The 16,381-nt window shown below is 43.1% G+C and overlaps 1 protein-coding gene across 1 annotated transcript in view; it reads right to left on the reverse strand.

The window, feature by feature from the left end:
* Positions 1–16,381, reverse strand: part of MAST4 (microtubule associated serine/threonine kinase family member 4) — a 585,627-nt gene that overhangs the window by 491,419 nt on the left and 77,827 nt on the right. The window lies entirely within an intron of this gene.

The raw sequence follows: 16,381 nt of genomic DNA on the forward strand, positions 1-16,381 counted from the left end.
TGGGCTAATGAGGAAGCAATCCAACTTGAAGGATACAACTGGAATATTGATACCGTGAAATGTGCTGCTTTTAGGTTCCATTCGGGCAGTGGAGCTAATGGAGGGAAAGCTTGTCCTAGTAGGGGACAGCTGAGAAAGACAAACAGGAGCCCTTCCTTTAAATCTTATTAAAATAACTTTACTCCCATGACAGATTTTTATCTAATTTTTAAATCTCCAAATTAGGAAATTCAAATCTTCGGTTTGCTTACTCAGAAAAAGACATTTCTATAAAACTGTCATATACTTTTGAAAGTGTACACAGCTATAATAAAAACAGAATAACAACAATAAGAAGAGTAGCAATAACTACTAATGGCTATCATTTGTTGAATGCAGATTATTGTGCCAGATCCTGTTTAAATACTTAAAGATATTATCTCAGTTAATCCTATAACCACCCTCTGAGGTTAAGGAATCCTATTATTCCCATTTTACTGGTAAAGAAACTAAGGCACAGAGAGGTTACTACTCCCCTCAAGTCACAAAACTATTGGCAGGGCCTAAAGACTCTAACCTAGGTGGTTTGACTCTAGTGCCCACATTTTTAACCCCCATGCTCGGATGGAATCAAATGCCCCTCTTTCCTCTAAGGCAAACTTCAATAGGAAATACATCCTCTTTCTGTGGTAATGGACACAGTGGGAGGATCTCTCTCCTACACGTGGCTCCTGAAACAAAGGACAAAATTATGATGAATCTACTTATTTCTATGAAACACATAATTAACTCAACCACTACCATTCTGGAGTAACTTTTTCTTCCATACCTACTCTCTTATTTTGTCAATGATTTCTTTTAGAAAAAAAAAATTCTCTAGAGAGTAAGAAAAGCAAAATGGCTAACTATGTTTGCCTCTATTGAAACAACTATGCAAATACTTTACTTCCTGATTTCTAATTCCTAGGAAATATTTTGCTTCCTAATTTCCTAATACCTAAAATAATTATTTCCTAATTCCTAATAACATTCCTAATTTCTATTTCTCTGATCCTTTAGAATTTTCCAGATAACCTTTGTAGAACTTATTTGACTATGTGTGTAGCTCTTATTTTGCTAAGTGTACAAGCCCCAGCCTTTGCCCATCTGTTCCTGTTCTTACACTCTTAGAACCACTAGAATCCTAGAGGCCAAGAGCAGGCCCTCCATCTCCCCCGAGAGCACAGAGGTGCTGACTTAGCACCAGCAAATGCTGGTTCCCTGCAGCATTTCCGATCTGTCAAGGTGACCCCTCTTCATAACCCTTCCTCTTGCCTACTATAGGCCCTCAAAAATGACTAGTCCTTACTCTTTCCAGGAACGGTGGGATGAAAATGAAAACCTCTCTGCTTGTAACTGACAAAGCAATTGTTACACTGTCTAGGCTTGACTAATTAGACATGTGACTGGCAACTAGCCCTTCAGGCAACTTTTCATCCCTGACTTTTAGCCAAGTATATGTATAAGACAGGCACATGTACCTACACCCATGTTCATAGATATACATATGAATATATATGAATGAATATATTTATGTATTTATGTATATGTATGTATATGTATGTATATGTATATTTATGTGCATACACACACACACACACACACACACATATATACACACACATATAAAACAAATTCCTTTCAGAGCAATTTATGCACCTGGTTTCCAAACACATTTAACTGAACCTACTGTTGCTTCAAATGAAGTTTCTACTTAATTGTTAACTGCGTGTGAATTATTAACTAGTGCTCTTGCAGAACAGAACATAAAAAAGAAAAGACAAAAAGAGCTCCTAGTATAGCTAGAAGATTCAAGAAACAACTACACGTTCCCTCAGTGGTTATGACAGACTTCTTCCCCTTCCTTGGGGTTTGCAGTCAGCTTTCAAGTGCTGTAGGCAGGCTGGCCTGAACGGCCATACAGGAAGAGGGCCATTCATATCTGTGCCCTATTTGGAAGAAAAGATGTTGAAACAGGCTCTGCAGAGCAATCACTACCTCAGCTTTCATCTTAAGTGTGGAACAGAACACACTGATCTCCCTTAAATATCCACTCGCCCTACTGTGCCTTTTAAAATAAGCTGCCATATTAGTACTTAAAGCAGTGAAGCGTTTCTCCAAAACCTAAGAGATTAAGGCGAAAAACGCAGAAGGTTTGTATGCTGATACTGTAATTCCTAAGGTATACTACCTATCTTCCCAGCACAAACCCCTGCGCTCCACTCTCTCATCATGAACAGCATGCTTGGATTCCAGGTCCATGTGAATACCAGTTTCTACATCATATATCAGCCCACCTCACATTGCCAAGGGGAACACTGATGTTTAACCTTGACTCACTTGTTATCTCAAAGCTAAAAAAGGGAGCTGGATGATGTGCCCAGGGGTCTAGCTTACCTGGGGCAAACCAAATCCCACTCTCTTAGGTCATCTTCTGGGGACACACAACGTTTATTGACCTCAAGGCATGCCTTGGAACGTGGTTGTTAGGTATGCACAGCTGACCAGGGAAATCTGCTCCAGAGGTGCTGGGGTGCCAGCTAAGCTTTGGGACATTCTCCTTTCATTACTTTAGGTGGCCCATCAGCCCTGATCCTAGCTGGAAGACTTGAAGGCTGGTCAACTAAGAGAACAGGATAGTACAGGTAAGAACAGCAGTTTGAAGACAGATGTCTACTCCATCAGGTCAGGCACTAGCTCTGGGTTACTTTGGAAAACACTGCTACGTGTACCTTTTAAATACAGGTGGTCAACAGCCAGCAGAAAGCATCTGATGGTCCAAAGTATCAGAATAACTGCAGTAAAAGGGCATCCCGATGTTAGTTCTTTTTTTTTTTTTTTTGCTGTACGCGGGCCTCTCACTGCTGTGGCCTCTCCCGTTGCGGAGCACAGGCTCCGGACACGCAGGCTCAGTGGCCATGGCTCACGAGCCTAGCCGCTCCGCGGCATGTGGGATCCTCCCAGACCCGGGCACGAACCTGTGTCCCCTGCATCAGCAGGCGGACCCTCAACCATTGCGCCACCAGGGAAGCCCCCGATGTTAGTTCTTAATAGTACTCTTGCTTCAATCTACATGATGCCAAAGGGTTAATGTCCAAAACTAGAGCTGGGGGCGAATTAAGGTATTTAATCTTTTAAATGGTAGCCAAAATAATGCTGACAGGCCCTGGAAAAAAATGAGCTTGTGTTGTAGGGCAGTGAGGTAGCTGCTCATCAATCAGAAGGAAGTGAATACCCATTTCTAAAACTCAGGGTCTTATTTTCTAGCCAAGGTGAGTCCTGGGGGCTGGGTCTCCTCTATCCGGTCCTTATTCCAAAGGCCCCACCATTCCTTCCCCATCTTTCATTCCATCCACAGCTCCCTATTACCACCAGCCAAGGGAACAGCCAAAGAACAATGTAGAATACAACTAACAACCTCTTCAAAGGTCAGCCTTTGTGGAAGAAAAAACCAGAGGCTTTTCTGGCTTACTTATACAATTATTTGTCCCCCACCCCCTTCACCTCTTCAGATAAGTAGGTTATTACAAATGGCACTCTCCCTCTCACGCAGTGGGAATAATACATAACATTTCTTCCCTCCTTACTCTGCGCCAGGCACTATACTAAATGCTTTTATGTATTATCTAATTTAACAATTCCAGAAGATGGGCCCCACTATTGTCCTCTTTTCCCAGTTATAATGTTGTCAAACAGTAGTTCTAGAATTCAAACCAGGCATGACTCTAGAGCCCTAACTAAACTGAACCCACCTTTACTTTTAGCTTATCTCTTGACAATTCACTGCTCTCAGCATCAGTACTGACATAGCATCTTTCATGTGTGAAAACTTTTAGTGTCTAGGTGATTCCTCAAGTGGCCCTTTCCGTACTCACAAGCTTATGAAGGCAGTTAAGGAACTATAACTTAGATTAATGACAATGCTGATGAGATTAACCTCAATGGCCCCATATTTTAGGCACCAAGCATGTACGGCCAGGTGCGCCTGACACATCCTCATCCATTTCTGGGGTGTCAGTCCATCCATGACTGTTCTTGGCTCTGATTTAAGGGGCAGCCTTGTAACTTCGGTCCACATAGACATTTCACCACAGGAAGTGGCAGCAGACCTATCCAACCTAGATGCTTTCCTATAGGTCAGGAAGCAAGTATGTTTATGATCTGAAATAAAGCGTGGACACCTGTTTACACATTAAAGCAGTTAAAATACACACAAACAGACATACACACTAGACTGTCCAGCGTCCCATCCTCCTGCCTACTCCTGAGTTACCCGTCACCTTAACTGATGCTCCAGCTGTCTTTACCCATCCCCCCAAATGATCCTATACTGAGGAGTTAATGATGGTAAAGCTATTTGGGGGTATGGGGGCTGGAGGAGAATGTCAGTGAGAGAAGAGGTGTGCGAGAAAGCAGTGACAACTGAAGGCAAGTTTGTTGCTGTGGCTTCGTGAAGAGGCGGTTTGGGAGAAAACAGAAAGTGACATACGTACAGGTGGGTCGGGGTTCAGCATCTGCACTGTCACCACCACAGGCCATTCCTGAAACACCCAGACCTTCCCTGCAATTTCCTCTCGTAAGCCAGGCTGTGCCCTTTAGCATGAGAAGCACAAATATAAAGCAATTAGGGCTAAGGAAGCATGTTCAGAATTAAGTTTGTGGTTGAACAGAGAAGGGCAGATCCAAAGTTAAATCCAGAGGATCTCTGCCACCTGTTTTCACGTATCTGTGTGGTGAGTCACCCAGGAAGCCTGTTCCAAATGCAGGTTGCTGAGACCTATCCCTCCTGGATGCTGAGTCAGTCCTTCTGGAGCGGGGCCCTGAATCTGCCTTCTCTTTTTTTTTTTTTTTTTTTTTTAGACATTTATTGGCCTTATACTTCTTGAAGTTTTTTGTCCCCTGAATATTTTAATTAATTAATTTATTTTTGCTGTGTTGGGTCTTCGTTTCTGTGCGAGGGCTTTCTCTAGTTGTGGCAAGTGGGGGCCACTCTTCATCGCGGTGCGCGGGCCTGTCTCTATCCCAGCCTCTCTTGTTGTGGAGCACAGGCTCCAGACGCGCAGGCTCAGTAGTTGTGGCTCACGGGCCTAGTTGCTCCATGGCATGTGGGATCTTCCCGGACCGGGGCCCGAACCCGTGTCTCCTGCATCGGCAGGCAGATTCTCAACCACTGCGCCACCAGGGAAGCCCTGAATTTGCCTTCTCGATGGGCCCCAGGTGATGTGATGCAGGTGCTTCTGGCCACAATGGACCAAATGCTGACTCAGCCGTCCCCGCCCAGCAGCTGGGCAAGAACTTCTGGATGAAGAGCTGGAGGCCTGGGCTCAAGTCCTGACTCTTGCTGCTCAGAAGTGTCAGGACCTGAGCCAAGTCATCCGATGTCTCTGGATGTCCTTTTTCTGTTAAATGAGACGACTGGAAATGATCTCTCAGGGTCCCTTCTAGCTCTGAAATACTGTGACTGTGAAAAGTGCTTATGATAGTAAGCCTGGTAGCCCAATACATTTTTGCTTCATGAACTCTCGAAGTTAGCACCTTTGGTATGCACATGGATGTGCCCGGGCGTGAGGGGTGACGTCAGACTGGATTTGGGAGCATCACTTTGTTCAAACCTCATGGAACTGGACACATCCTCTGCCACGGTCCCCCTTGTGGCCAAAAAGGCACATGCCCCGTGACAGGGAGGTCAGAGGGGTGCAGGTGACACAGAAGGGGCTCAACAACTGACACAGATGCCAGCAAGTCCCATCCTTGCCCTTGGGCTGCTCAGACTAAGCATCTTGCTCCCATGTGCACATGTGCTCCAAGTCAAGGGGACTCCTGCTCTAAAGAAAGCTCCTCCAATAACTGCCCAGGGAAAGACCATCAACACAGTCTTGATTCTTTTCTACCTCAGATTTGCCTTTTGAGAGGATTGGGGGGAAGAGTGGCGCCCCAAGGAATGGAGGGAGACCTCCCTTCCGCTTCAGCACGAGCATAACTGCACCAAGAGCTTCCCCCCTGCCCAGAAGTATAGCACTTGTTCACTCTTCTCTGTGAAATCACAGCTTGTTTGTTCAGTAAATAAAGCATCTGAACTAACAGGGGATTTAAAGAAGGTGGAGGGAAAAGGCCTTGCCCTAAAATAAGATCTGTGGGCACCACGGACGCTGAGCTGCAAGACGCTGAGCTGACATTCGCATTCCCTCTTTAATTACTAAGGGAGGGGGTGCCAGCAGCAGACGCAGAGGGGACTGTCAATGAGGTTAGGAGGTACCCTGAAGGGCGATGAATGACAGCACAGATACAGGCTTAGCAACTGCTGCCTGGCTCTTCCCTTATTTCCTTCTAAGACAACCAAATAAATTAGATTACCAACCAGGGAATCCTATAAAGAAAAAAAAGTCCACAGAACTCTGCCTCAATTTAATGTCTCTTTCCAGAATGAAAGGAGCCAGAAACTAGTAAGTTGAAAGGGACCAGGTTCACAAAGCATATTCCCAGCCTTTCCCCAGCTCAACCTTCCATCTGGGTGCAGCATTTCAGATGGAGGCCATAGGCCTGATCCAAACAATGAAACTGGGCTCTCTGATATGGATGTAAGATTGTCCTTCCTTCCTCAAGGTGTGCAAGGTCAGCCTTTACCCATAGGGGAAGGGAGGACCTAATTTATACTCAAGGAGTTTGTAAATTTATGCATAAAAGAACAATAATATTTGAGTAATAGCAACTGTAACAGGAAGAAAAAAGTCTACACTGAGCTTAGTGATTCAGAATATGGGCTTTGCAGGATGACAATTCCACCATCAGCCCAAGGGCATTGGTCAAGGTGAGAGCCACGTGAGAGTCCTGCACAGAGCACAGCAGAGAGCATACATGCTCGAAAGTACAGTTTATGCCTCCCCGACACTAGAAAAAGCCCGCAACCCTAGCGAGAAGCCCACAGCTTCCATCTCATTAGAACTGCTGTAAGGGTGTAGCTCTGTGTGCTTTTTCACACAGCATGTTTGCTCTAGGACAGCCAAGTTTATCAAGTTTAAACAGTGGGCAAGGAAGATGGCTAAGAGGTTATGGCAACTGGGAAGAAAACACCTCACCAGGCTCCCTCTTCCGTGAGGTCTACATACAGTGTTTCTAACTGGCCTCTCTCCTCTGTTAGGAAACCAGAGACGGCAAACATCACACACGGAAGCCGCTCAGGGTCCCACATCTGCCACCAGCGCGGGTGCCACCCTGGTGCTGCTGAAGCAGCTTTCTGAACATAAAGCGCCCTTGAGTTCTGCCAGAAATAGAGGACTTGGCCGTATCCAATCATCACTACATCTGTTCAATTCTCCTAAATACGATGTGGATCGGCCCCCTCCTCGCTGACCGCCACTACAGCTTTAATCCCCGCCCTCATCTCTCCCTCCCCCGAACTATCACCCATTGTCCTCTGTCTCCACTGCCGAGGGGAATCCTTCTAAAATCTAATCTGATAAAGCACTCACTAGCTCTCTATTTTTCAAATGCCCCTAATCCTCACAAAAGAAGGTTCTCAAACTCTGTCAGACGCCACAGTCGCATAAACCTGACCCCACCCCCAGACAGTCCTACCTGAGGCGGGGCAGAAGGGTCGGGGCCTAGAACCCACATTCAACACGTTAATCAGGTGATGGAGCGCTGGTGGTGTTTACCTTCGGAGGGTCTTTCATTATCCCAGAATAAGACACTAAGAGAGAGGTTAGAGAGTGGGAAGGAGAAATGCCCAAGGAGTAAAATGAGTCCAGGGCTCAGCACAGACTTTCACAACGCAGTTTCTGGTGATTGCACATTTCCAACTTGGGGATCCTTTACAAGGCTGTAACTTTCAAATCGCACCGCGAGCTAACTGCTTTTATGCTAATCTCTCTCCATAAATACCACTGCTGAAGAAGACGCATGCACTGGTTGGCATCGTAAAGGCCAAAAACCTGGAAAACACCGCTTTTTCAACTTTTAACTTCCATGCTGGGTCCAGGCCCCAGAACTTTTTCCTCACTTGCGATAACGGATGCAAGAGGCACTCAATAAATGTCCACCGAGGAGCGTGGCCGATGCAGCCTACAAAGTATACAAAGCCCGAAAAGCTGCTCCTCCACTAAATGACCTTCCGAAAGATGATATTCTATGAACGAACGCTTTAGCCCAATTCCCAATACTGGATGATGAATCAATATGTAATTTTCTTGACAGAACCATTATTTTGCAACTTGTTTATATATTTTTTAAAGTATGAAAGAGACTGCTCGACGTCTCTGGCAAGTTAAACTCCCACAACAATTACCTTTAGAATTTACTTCATCAGCCAGGCAATTCTAACATACTGACATCTGAAGGGTGAAAATCAGTTTAAAGGAAAACACCTTTAATGTGAAAACCATGAGCCTCCTAAACAGTGGCCACTTGGGTAATGGCAGCCTGGTGTCAATTAAGAAAAACCTCCTTCTCAGCAAGTGCTCTGATTGGTTTACGAGCCCATCTTTTCAAATCAAATATTGATTGTCTCATGTAGCTCCTTTTTATAAGACCTTCCCTTCCAGCTTCACGATAAATTAATATTCCCAGGTCTGAAAGCTATTCTGAGCCTTTCACTAGCCTGGTACAGATTATTTAAAAATTTCAATAGCCTTGTGAGGGGAGCTTTGGGGGAACTTCCACCTTCAGGGAACCTTAAGGCCTATGAGAGCAGCGTGGGCAAATATGCTGGTGAAATGTATGAAACTGCCCCATGGCCTAGCTGGTCACAGTTAGTGGTCACAAGCAATGTGCGACTTACTAGGCTTCCCTTCCAGGTGGGCTCAGCTTTTGGGGTTAGAAACCCCCATCTTCACAACTGACATCCGCTGGCTTCAGCTCTGCCTGTGGTCACACCACCCACCCTTGTTTCCAGACACCTGCCTAGATTTGAGGACAGAAGCCACCTCTCTCAGGTCTCCAGGGGAACAACTCACCCCTTTAACTGCCCCTCACATGCCATGATTTTATAGCCCCTTGCATTTTGGTCACTCTCTGCCCCCCAAAAAAAGCATTCTTGAGTGTAGCCAGAATCGATGAATACTTCATATGTCATGTGACCCCAGAAAAATAGAGGGGAAATCCCTCCCTTGTGATGGACACTTTATTTCCAGCAACACACTATAAGATCACCTTAGGAGTTTTGTATTTTTTAAAAAAAGACATCAAACTACTGACTCATATACTGCTTCCATTCAACTGAAATTGAAATGTTCAAGGCATTTCCACTTGTGATGCTGTAAAGTGGTAACTTCTTTATTCATCACACATATGCAGCTGGTTTTCCGAACATCAGAACAAGACATAGTATTTATTCCCTATGAAATTTCATCCTGTTAGATTCAGCTCTTTGTTCCAGTGCACTCACTGTATCCCTTCCCGCTTAACTTCAAAAGCAGATTTGATGAGCATCCCCTGATGTTCTTGGACAAATCATTAAGGAGCCCAGGCTCTCCCCCCTTGAGATGCCTCAAGGCATCACTCGCATTACCCAACAGTCTTTGAGATCAGATGTTCCATCAGTTATGACTTGTACATGAGACTTTGGGCTGGTACGGGAGTTTAGCAAAGGTTCTTCTAAAATTCAGAATAACCATCTTTGTGCCACTGTAACCAAAGAATCCCAAGAAAAAGGATGAGTTTCATCTGTTATGAATGGCCCACAGTTAATCACACTGGTTCTCAATCGCAATCTCTTTCCCATGACTACTTTAGTGAGCACTCACTGTGCCTGATGGCTCTCCAATTTCTGGACACTTTTCTTATGTTTGAGGGTTCAGCCAGTGAGGGAGACTTGGTGGGGATGAGGGAGCCTCACTTTCTTCTAAAGAAGGTAAAAAGGAAGCTAAATATATGCATAGTCCCCCAGAACACAGGCAGCTGGAGTATGGACAACTTACCTAAGCTCAGCAAACACCTGTACCTGCCTAGGACTCTGAGTTTGCACTGAATAGCACAGAAAAGCCAGAGTAATTCACAATGCATACTGGTGTCAGAGTCTAGAGCCCAGCAGGCAGCAGTGAATGTTTAAGAGCAGGGGCCCCCGTGGCAGCTTTCTAACAATTCCTTTACCTCAGCATAGGCTGGCTGTGTTAATTCTCTGGCCTCGCCTGGTGTCTGCCATTCCCTGAGACTGGCTCTCTTGTGTTCCCATCAAGATATCCAATATCTTTCTAATAAGACCCATTTCTATCAAGTTAATCAGAGTTGGATTCTGTTGTTCACATCCAAGGACTGATAACAGCCTCACAATCAATTAATCAGTCTAGAATTCTGCCCAGAGTCCATATCAACATGGACCCACCTCTTATCCCTTTTAAAAAGTAGACAACACTATCTCCACTTCCGGCTCCATTCTCACTCCCCAAGAGCTCTGAAAGATGGATTAGCTATAAGTTCAGCAATTCCATCTACACATTTTCTCAGTACACTGGGATGCAATTCATCCAAAACAGAGAATCTGAGCTCATTTAAACCAAAAGCTGCTTTGTCCAATCTTTTCATTCATCTTAGGTTTTCAATCCCTCTTACCAACATTTGTCCTTACCCTTTCTGACCAGCTTATCATTTTCTTTAATAAGGAAGCAAAATAGAAACTTAGTATTTTTTTTTGAAACTTAGTATTTTTTTATTCTCTGTCATCTACCCAGAACTCCAAGAAATAGTCTCATTTTCTCTGTGTTTTTTTCTTTGAATAGCTAAGTGGGCTTTGCCCACAAGGTCCAGAAACTCTATCACAGCAGAGCAAGCAGGGGGTTAGGCCCTGGATGTAGTATTCAAAAGGAAGCCATTTACTCTCCCAAGACCTATTACCTTTCCCCTCCCCTCAAAAAATTAGTCATTACACTTTGTCCCAGAACAAGTTAATAAAACATTTTATTCCCAAGTCACACTTCCCAAGTTTAGACTCTAAAAATTCCCACATAATATATCCATTCTTATTTTTAAGGGAACATCAGATGCTATGAATCAATGACTAGGCACATTCTTGTGAAGCTTTGACTTTCACATTATGTATCTAAAGTTCTTCTCTGGGGAAACAAAGCTGAAATAAATAGATCTTCCATAACATGACTTTCCAGAGTTTGTGTAATCTAGAAAGCCTTATACTACATAATGCTGATTTTTGCCTAAACATAAAAATGCAAGGTACAATTTCATGTAGATGACCAGTTTGCTACGTTAATGAAAGATGAAGGTTCAAAAGCCACGAAAGAAGCTAAACCTTTCAACTTCTATTTCAATTAAGTTGAAACTGGTCTGTCTACAGAGTAGTTTAAAAATCTAGACTATTACGAGTTCCAATAGATAAAAATGTAACAGTTTATAGTATGTCTCAGAAAGGTACAGTGATTTCATAAGATGCTAAGTAAAAATGATGTTTCCTCAAAATTAAGATATAATAACTACTTTTAGAAAAATATAACACCAAAAAAAGAAATGAGGTTAGTGACCTAAGAATCTATAAAAACAAACAACAAAACACTGACTATGATATCATCAAAATTTAGAGTATCTGTCTAAAGGATACATGAACAAAGTCAATAAATAGCTGAGAAAATGTAGGCAGATACTATTTTAAATGTATACAACTACAGAAATAATTCATTTCATGGGCTTCCCTGGCGGCGCAGTGGTTGAGAGTCTGCCTGCCGATGCAGGGGACACGGGTTCGTGCCCCGGTCTGGGAAGATCCCACATGCCGCGGAGCGGCTGGGCCCGTGAGCCATGGCCGCTGAGCCTGTGCGTCCAGAGCCTGTGCTCCGCAACGGGAGAAGCCACAACAGTGAGAGGCCCGCGTACCGCAAAAAAAAAAAAAAAGATGCAAATAATATAAAGAGAAGCAACATAAAATATAGTATAATAAAACAAAATATAAATGCATCCAAATAATACTTACTTTGCAATAGCTTAAATAAAAACATGCATTTTAATTGACTGCTTATAAGGGATGGAAAAATTGAGAATTGACTATGAGATAAAAGGAGGAGGAAGAAAAAAGGAAGGACATGAAACTTTCAACTGCAACTTTCAACTTTTAAACTTTCTTTTGTAAAAAAAAAGAAGATAATATTTCCAAGTGTCAATGGTTAGGGGCAATTTTTCTTTGGGACGGGGAAAAGGAGCTTCGGAAGGCTAGGTAGGTATGCATACCCGGGTAAGCCGAGCTAAAGCCCAGGTATAAATATGTAACTCAGTTACATTTTGTTACCTGTAAACAACATTGACATAACATGGTTTGTATTCATAGCAGCACCAGATATCATAAAATACACTGTATATTTAAATTAAACAAAATTAAGGCACTTGCAAGGATCTGAAAGAATTAGAATATTCATGCACATCTTTGGTGAGTTTCTAGCTCAGCTAAAAATGGGAAAAATTAAAGTTGGTTTGCCAATGTAATATATTTGACATTACAAGATGCTTTTAAAAATTAAACAGCATTTTTTTCCAAAGTTTTAATGACATTAACTACCTTGTAGAGTTGGTCATGCTTAACACAATCTAAGCTAATGAAACACACTCTTGACACAGCTGGTGAATCTGTTAGATTTTCAGAATTAAATGAGGAAAAAAATTAAGTTGGACCTTGTGTAAGATCCACTGCACCTCACTTGAAGGAGCTCAATTTAACCTCTCATAATTCTTGCTCAGGCATGGATGTTACAGGGGTTTGTAGTGGTGCGTGGCTAACACTTAAAAGGAATTATTCCAAAAATCATGCCTTCTACATCAAACAAAAGAACATTTTACAGCTGTGGCAGATGCTGTGGACTGGTGACCATTCACAGACGGTTCTTCCTAGTCATCCTCTAACACAGGACTTGAAATTTCCCAGAAACACTTGCAGCTAAGGGTAAGCATGGGACCCACTTCCAACCAACATGACATTCACAGAAGTTGCTAGGTCAGTCAGGGAAAATTTCTACCAAGGGACAGATCTAGCCGGCAGGGCCTCTTTTGCTCTTAGCCCTTCCCTCCACCCTCACCCCCACTGAATAGAGAAACAATGCCTAAAGTGAGGCAGGGGTTAAAAGCCATACCCTCAAGATGGCAGAATGCAAAGCCTGGGTCTCCATTCTTGATTACATCCTTGAACAGCCCTAGACCATCTATTTCCAAATTGCTTGTTAAGTTAAATAAACGAAATCCATATCAGGAAGCCACTATTAGTTGAATTTCAGCTAAATGAATTCCTAACTGATACAGCAGCAATGAAAAGAACACGGAAACTGTGCAGCAATGCAGTACATGAGTAATGTTTTTAGTTTGTTCAAAAATATTCAAATAACATCTTTATCTCACCCTTTCAATTACGAAAGAGCAAAAAATTCATGCTTACCTCTCTAACCGACCTCCCAACCACAGCCCTTTATCTCCTTCGGAATGGATTCTGTGCTTATCCTTATAGAGATGTCAGTGCAAAATAGTTGTGACACACTGCCCACAATCCTCAGTGAAAAGAAAATCGCTTGCTTAATATTTTTCTATATACCTTCAATTAAAAGTCATTTTTCTGAGAATCTCTCCAGCCAAAACTTCCTTGTAAATTAATATACTTTATACAAAATACAACTCATGTTCATCAGGTAACATAATTAAGTAGCTTCCAGAATCCTGATTTATAACAAATCTGGAAGAATTGATCAACCCAGAAGAAAAGTAAATCAAAGATGAGGGGTTGGTAAATTATTTCAAATGAGTATGACTTTTTTGAAAGTTAAAATATTTTAGTTATATGTTTCTTAATACTGAGACCCACACACAACCAAGCAGACGCACTGGAGCAGAAGCTACAGAGCTATGACTAATTCAAAGTAACAGTAACTCCGAGAGGCCTTTATATTTGACCTTGGAGCGTTTGTTCTTATACTTCCTTCTGAATAAGATCAGGACACACAGTACTGTCAACTCCTGTAATAGCCTCACAAAAATTATAACCACCTAGTGCAGAAGGTTAATTGCCACACCTTCACTGGGAATCACCCCAATTCTGCAGTAACCTGGCTTAAATCACCAAATCCTAGCAAGGCATTACAAAGCCCTGCACGTCCCAGCAGTAACCTGGCTTCTCAGGCTCATCTCCTGTCACTTTCCCCTACTCACTGGGCAGATGTTCAACTTCATGCTTAGGAGATAAGCTTTGTCCTCCGGCTCTGCCTTTGTCCCCTTTTCTGCTGGCAAACGTCTATTCATTCAAGATGCAACACAAATGTCACCCTCTTTCAAATGCTGAGGCCAAGCGACCCAGGCCAAAAGTATAATTCCTTCCTCCACGCTCCCCACTGAACTAGCTCACTCATTCCAGAAACAATTCTCCTAGGTGCTGGCAGAGCTCTCCAGGCCCTCAACAATCTGCTTTTCTCCAGTCTGGGTGCTGCGGAGAATCACTTCAAACACCCTCTGCAGCCAGTACGGTCAAGTCCCCACTCCCCTCGCCTGTCTGTCTCCTAGGCCCAGTGCACTGCCAGCCCTGGCTCTGTCCTGCTTCCCTGGTCATTGCTCCCACCCCCGGCCTCACTGCTGCTGAGTCCAGGGAAGAAAATCTCCAAAGGGCGGCAACACTCCATAATCCTTTGTTTGAATCTTCAAAAACTCCTTCCCACAGCCGTCACTCCCAACTCCGATCTCACCCCAAAAAGCCCCAGATGGCTTTAGCCCTGCAAGTCTCACAAAGAAACAAAGAGTTATCTGAAAATGGAGACTCATCACTATACCAATCCATCTCTGCTCATTTTGACTAAAAAAGAACTGGTACCCCCTCCTCTCCCCCCCAGCAGCACCTTTTCTATAGAGACGTAGCACATTTCTAGATTGTCAGGATGCAGGCAGTATCCTAGCCCCAGAGTACCCTGAGCTAGAGATTATTTGAGAAGACCACGCTTGTATCTCTTTACAGCTAGCCTCTCTGAGACCTAAGCCTGGGATGTGATAGATGCTGGAAGAGAGGAAAATTCTCTCATGCTGGTTCTACAGCTTTCCTTGAATTGAACTCTTACACAGGCACTAGACTGAGGTTTAAGGAAAGGAACTTGTAACCATGGATGGCTCGTTCTCGCTGTAGCCACTAAGCTCTTATGCTTAGAGCTTTGGACACTTCCCGACTTTTTTTTTTTACCCTTCAACAACAACAGGGTAGCTTTCAGATTTCTCGCCCACTGGATTCCTCCTCTCCCTGCAACAACAGCTCTGCTAACTTCCACTGTGTCTGGTCTCCGAGCAACCAGCAGCTAGAGACCAAACTCAGCCAAGGCCATGTTTCCTCCTACCCCCTAGCTTCTCTCTTCTACCACCTCCGATCATTAAGCAAATCATATCTTACAAGCATGGACAGTTTTCTTGAGACATTAAGTCTGATGTCCCAAAGGTTCTCTGAAACAAAATTATACTAAACCAGTAACAGTGAACAATCCTGCACTTCCTACTTGCCAGGCACTCTTCTAACCACTTTACGTGAATTCACATTTAGACCTCACAATCACCAGTGAGTGCTATTACTGTCCCATTTTACAGAGGAGACTGGTCCTCTTGGGGGACCTCACTAGGACAGGTAGTAAAGCTGCATAGCTCCCCTTAAGATTACCCCTCACCCTCAGTATCTCCCACAACTGGCTCTAGTCCTTTCTTAAATAGGTACAAATTACCAACCTAAGCAGAAAAGCCGTCTTTCAAACCCTTTCTATAAAGGTGGGAACAAAGCTTGGAGACTGGATTTCAAACATCTCACGCATTTGCTACAAGCAAAAGAACTAAGATGTCAAAGCAAGTAATTAAGTAGAGGTGACGCTAATACTCAAAAGGGCTATACAGGAGACTTTGTGAGGATAAAAACTATATATAAAATTGACTTAAAAATCAGAGTTAACTACTTAAGCTTCCTGACCATGGGTATTGATATCTAATTACAGAATACAAAAAAAAAAGAAAAAAAAAGATATAAATCATAACTCTAGTTCTTCCTTTGCATCTCAAATTGTGATTGTTACAAAATCAAATTGTTCCAAATTAGCCCAACTTTGATTGCACTCTTAGTGGTCTAGCATTTGGTGCAAAGCCATGGGCCAACTCACTAATCCCATAGAATTACTTCCTCCTTGTTGGAATTCAAATGGAAGATTTTCCTTAATATAGAGTGAACAGGAAGTGACTCAGTAAATTAGTCAAATCTAAAGTTCAATGCATGAAGAAAAAATTAAGTCATCAACTGTTAAAGCAAACTCTAAAATGCAATCCTTTTAAAAGCCAGTCTCACCGTTGATAGGTAGTGAAGCTGGTCCTTCACGTTTTTTTCTTTCCTTCTTTTTTTTTTTTTTTTTTTTTAGATTTTTTTTATGAGGACCTTTTT

The sequence above is a fragment of the Lipotes vexillifer genome, unplaced genomic scaffold (genome assembly GCF_000442215.2).
Source record: "Lipotes vexillifer unplaced genomic scaffold, Lipotes_vexillifer_v1.1 scaffold241, whole genome shotgun sequence".
NCBI classification, from domain to species: Eukaryota; Metazoa; Chordata; class Mammalia; order Artiodactyla; family Lipotidae; genus Lipotes; species Lipotes vexillifer.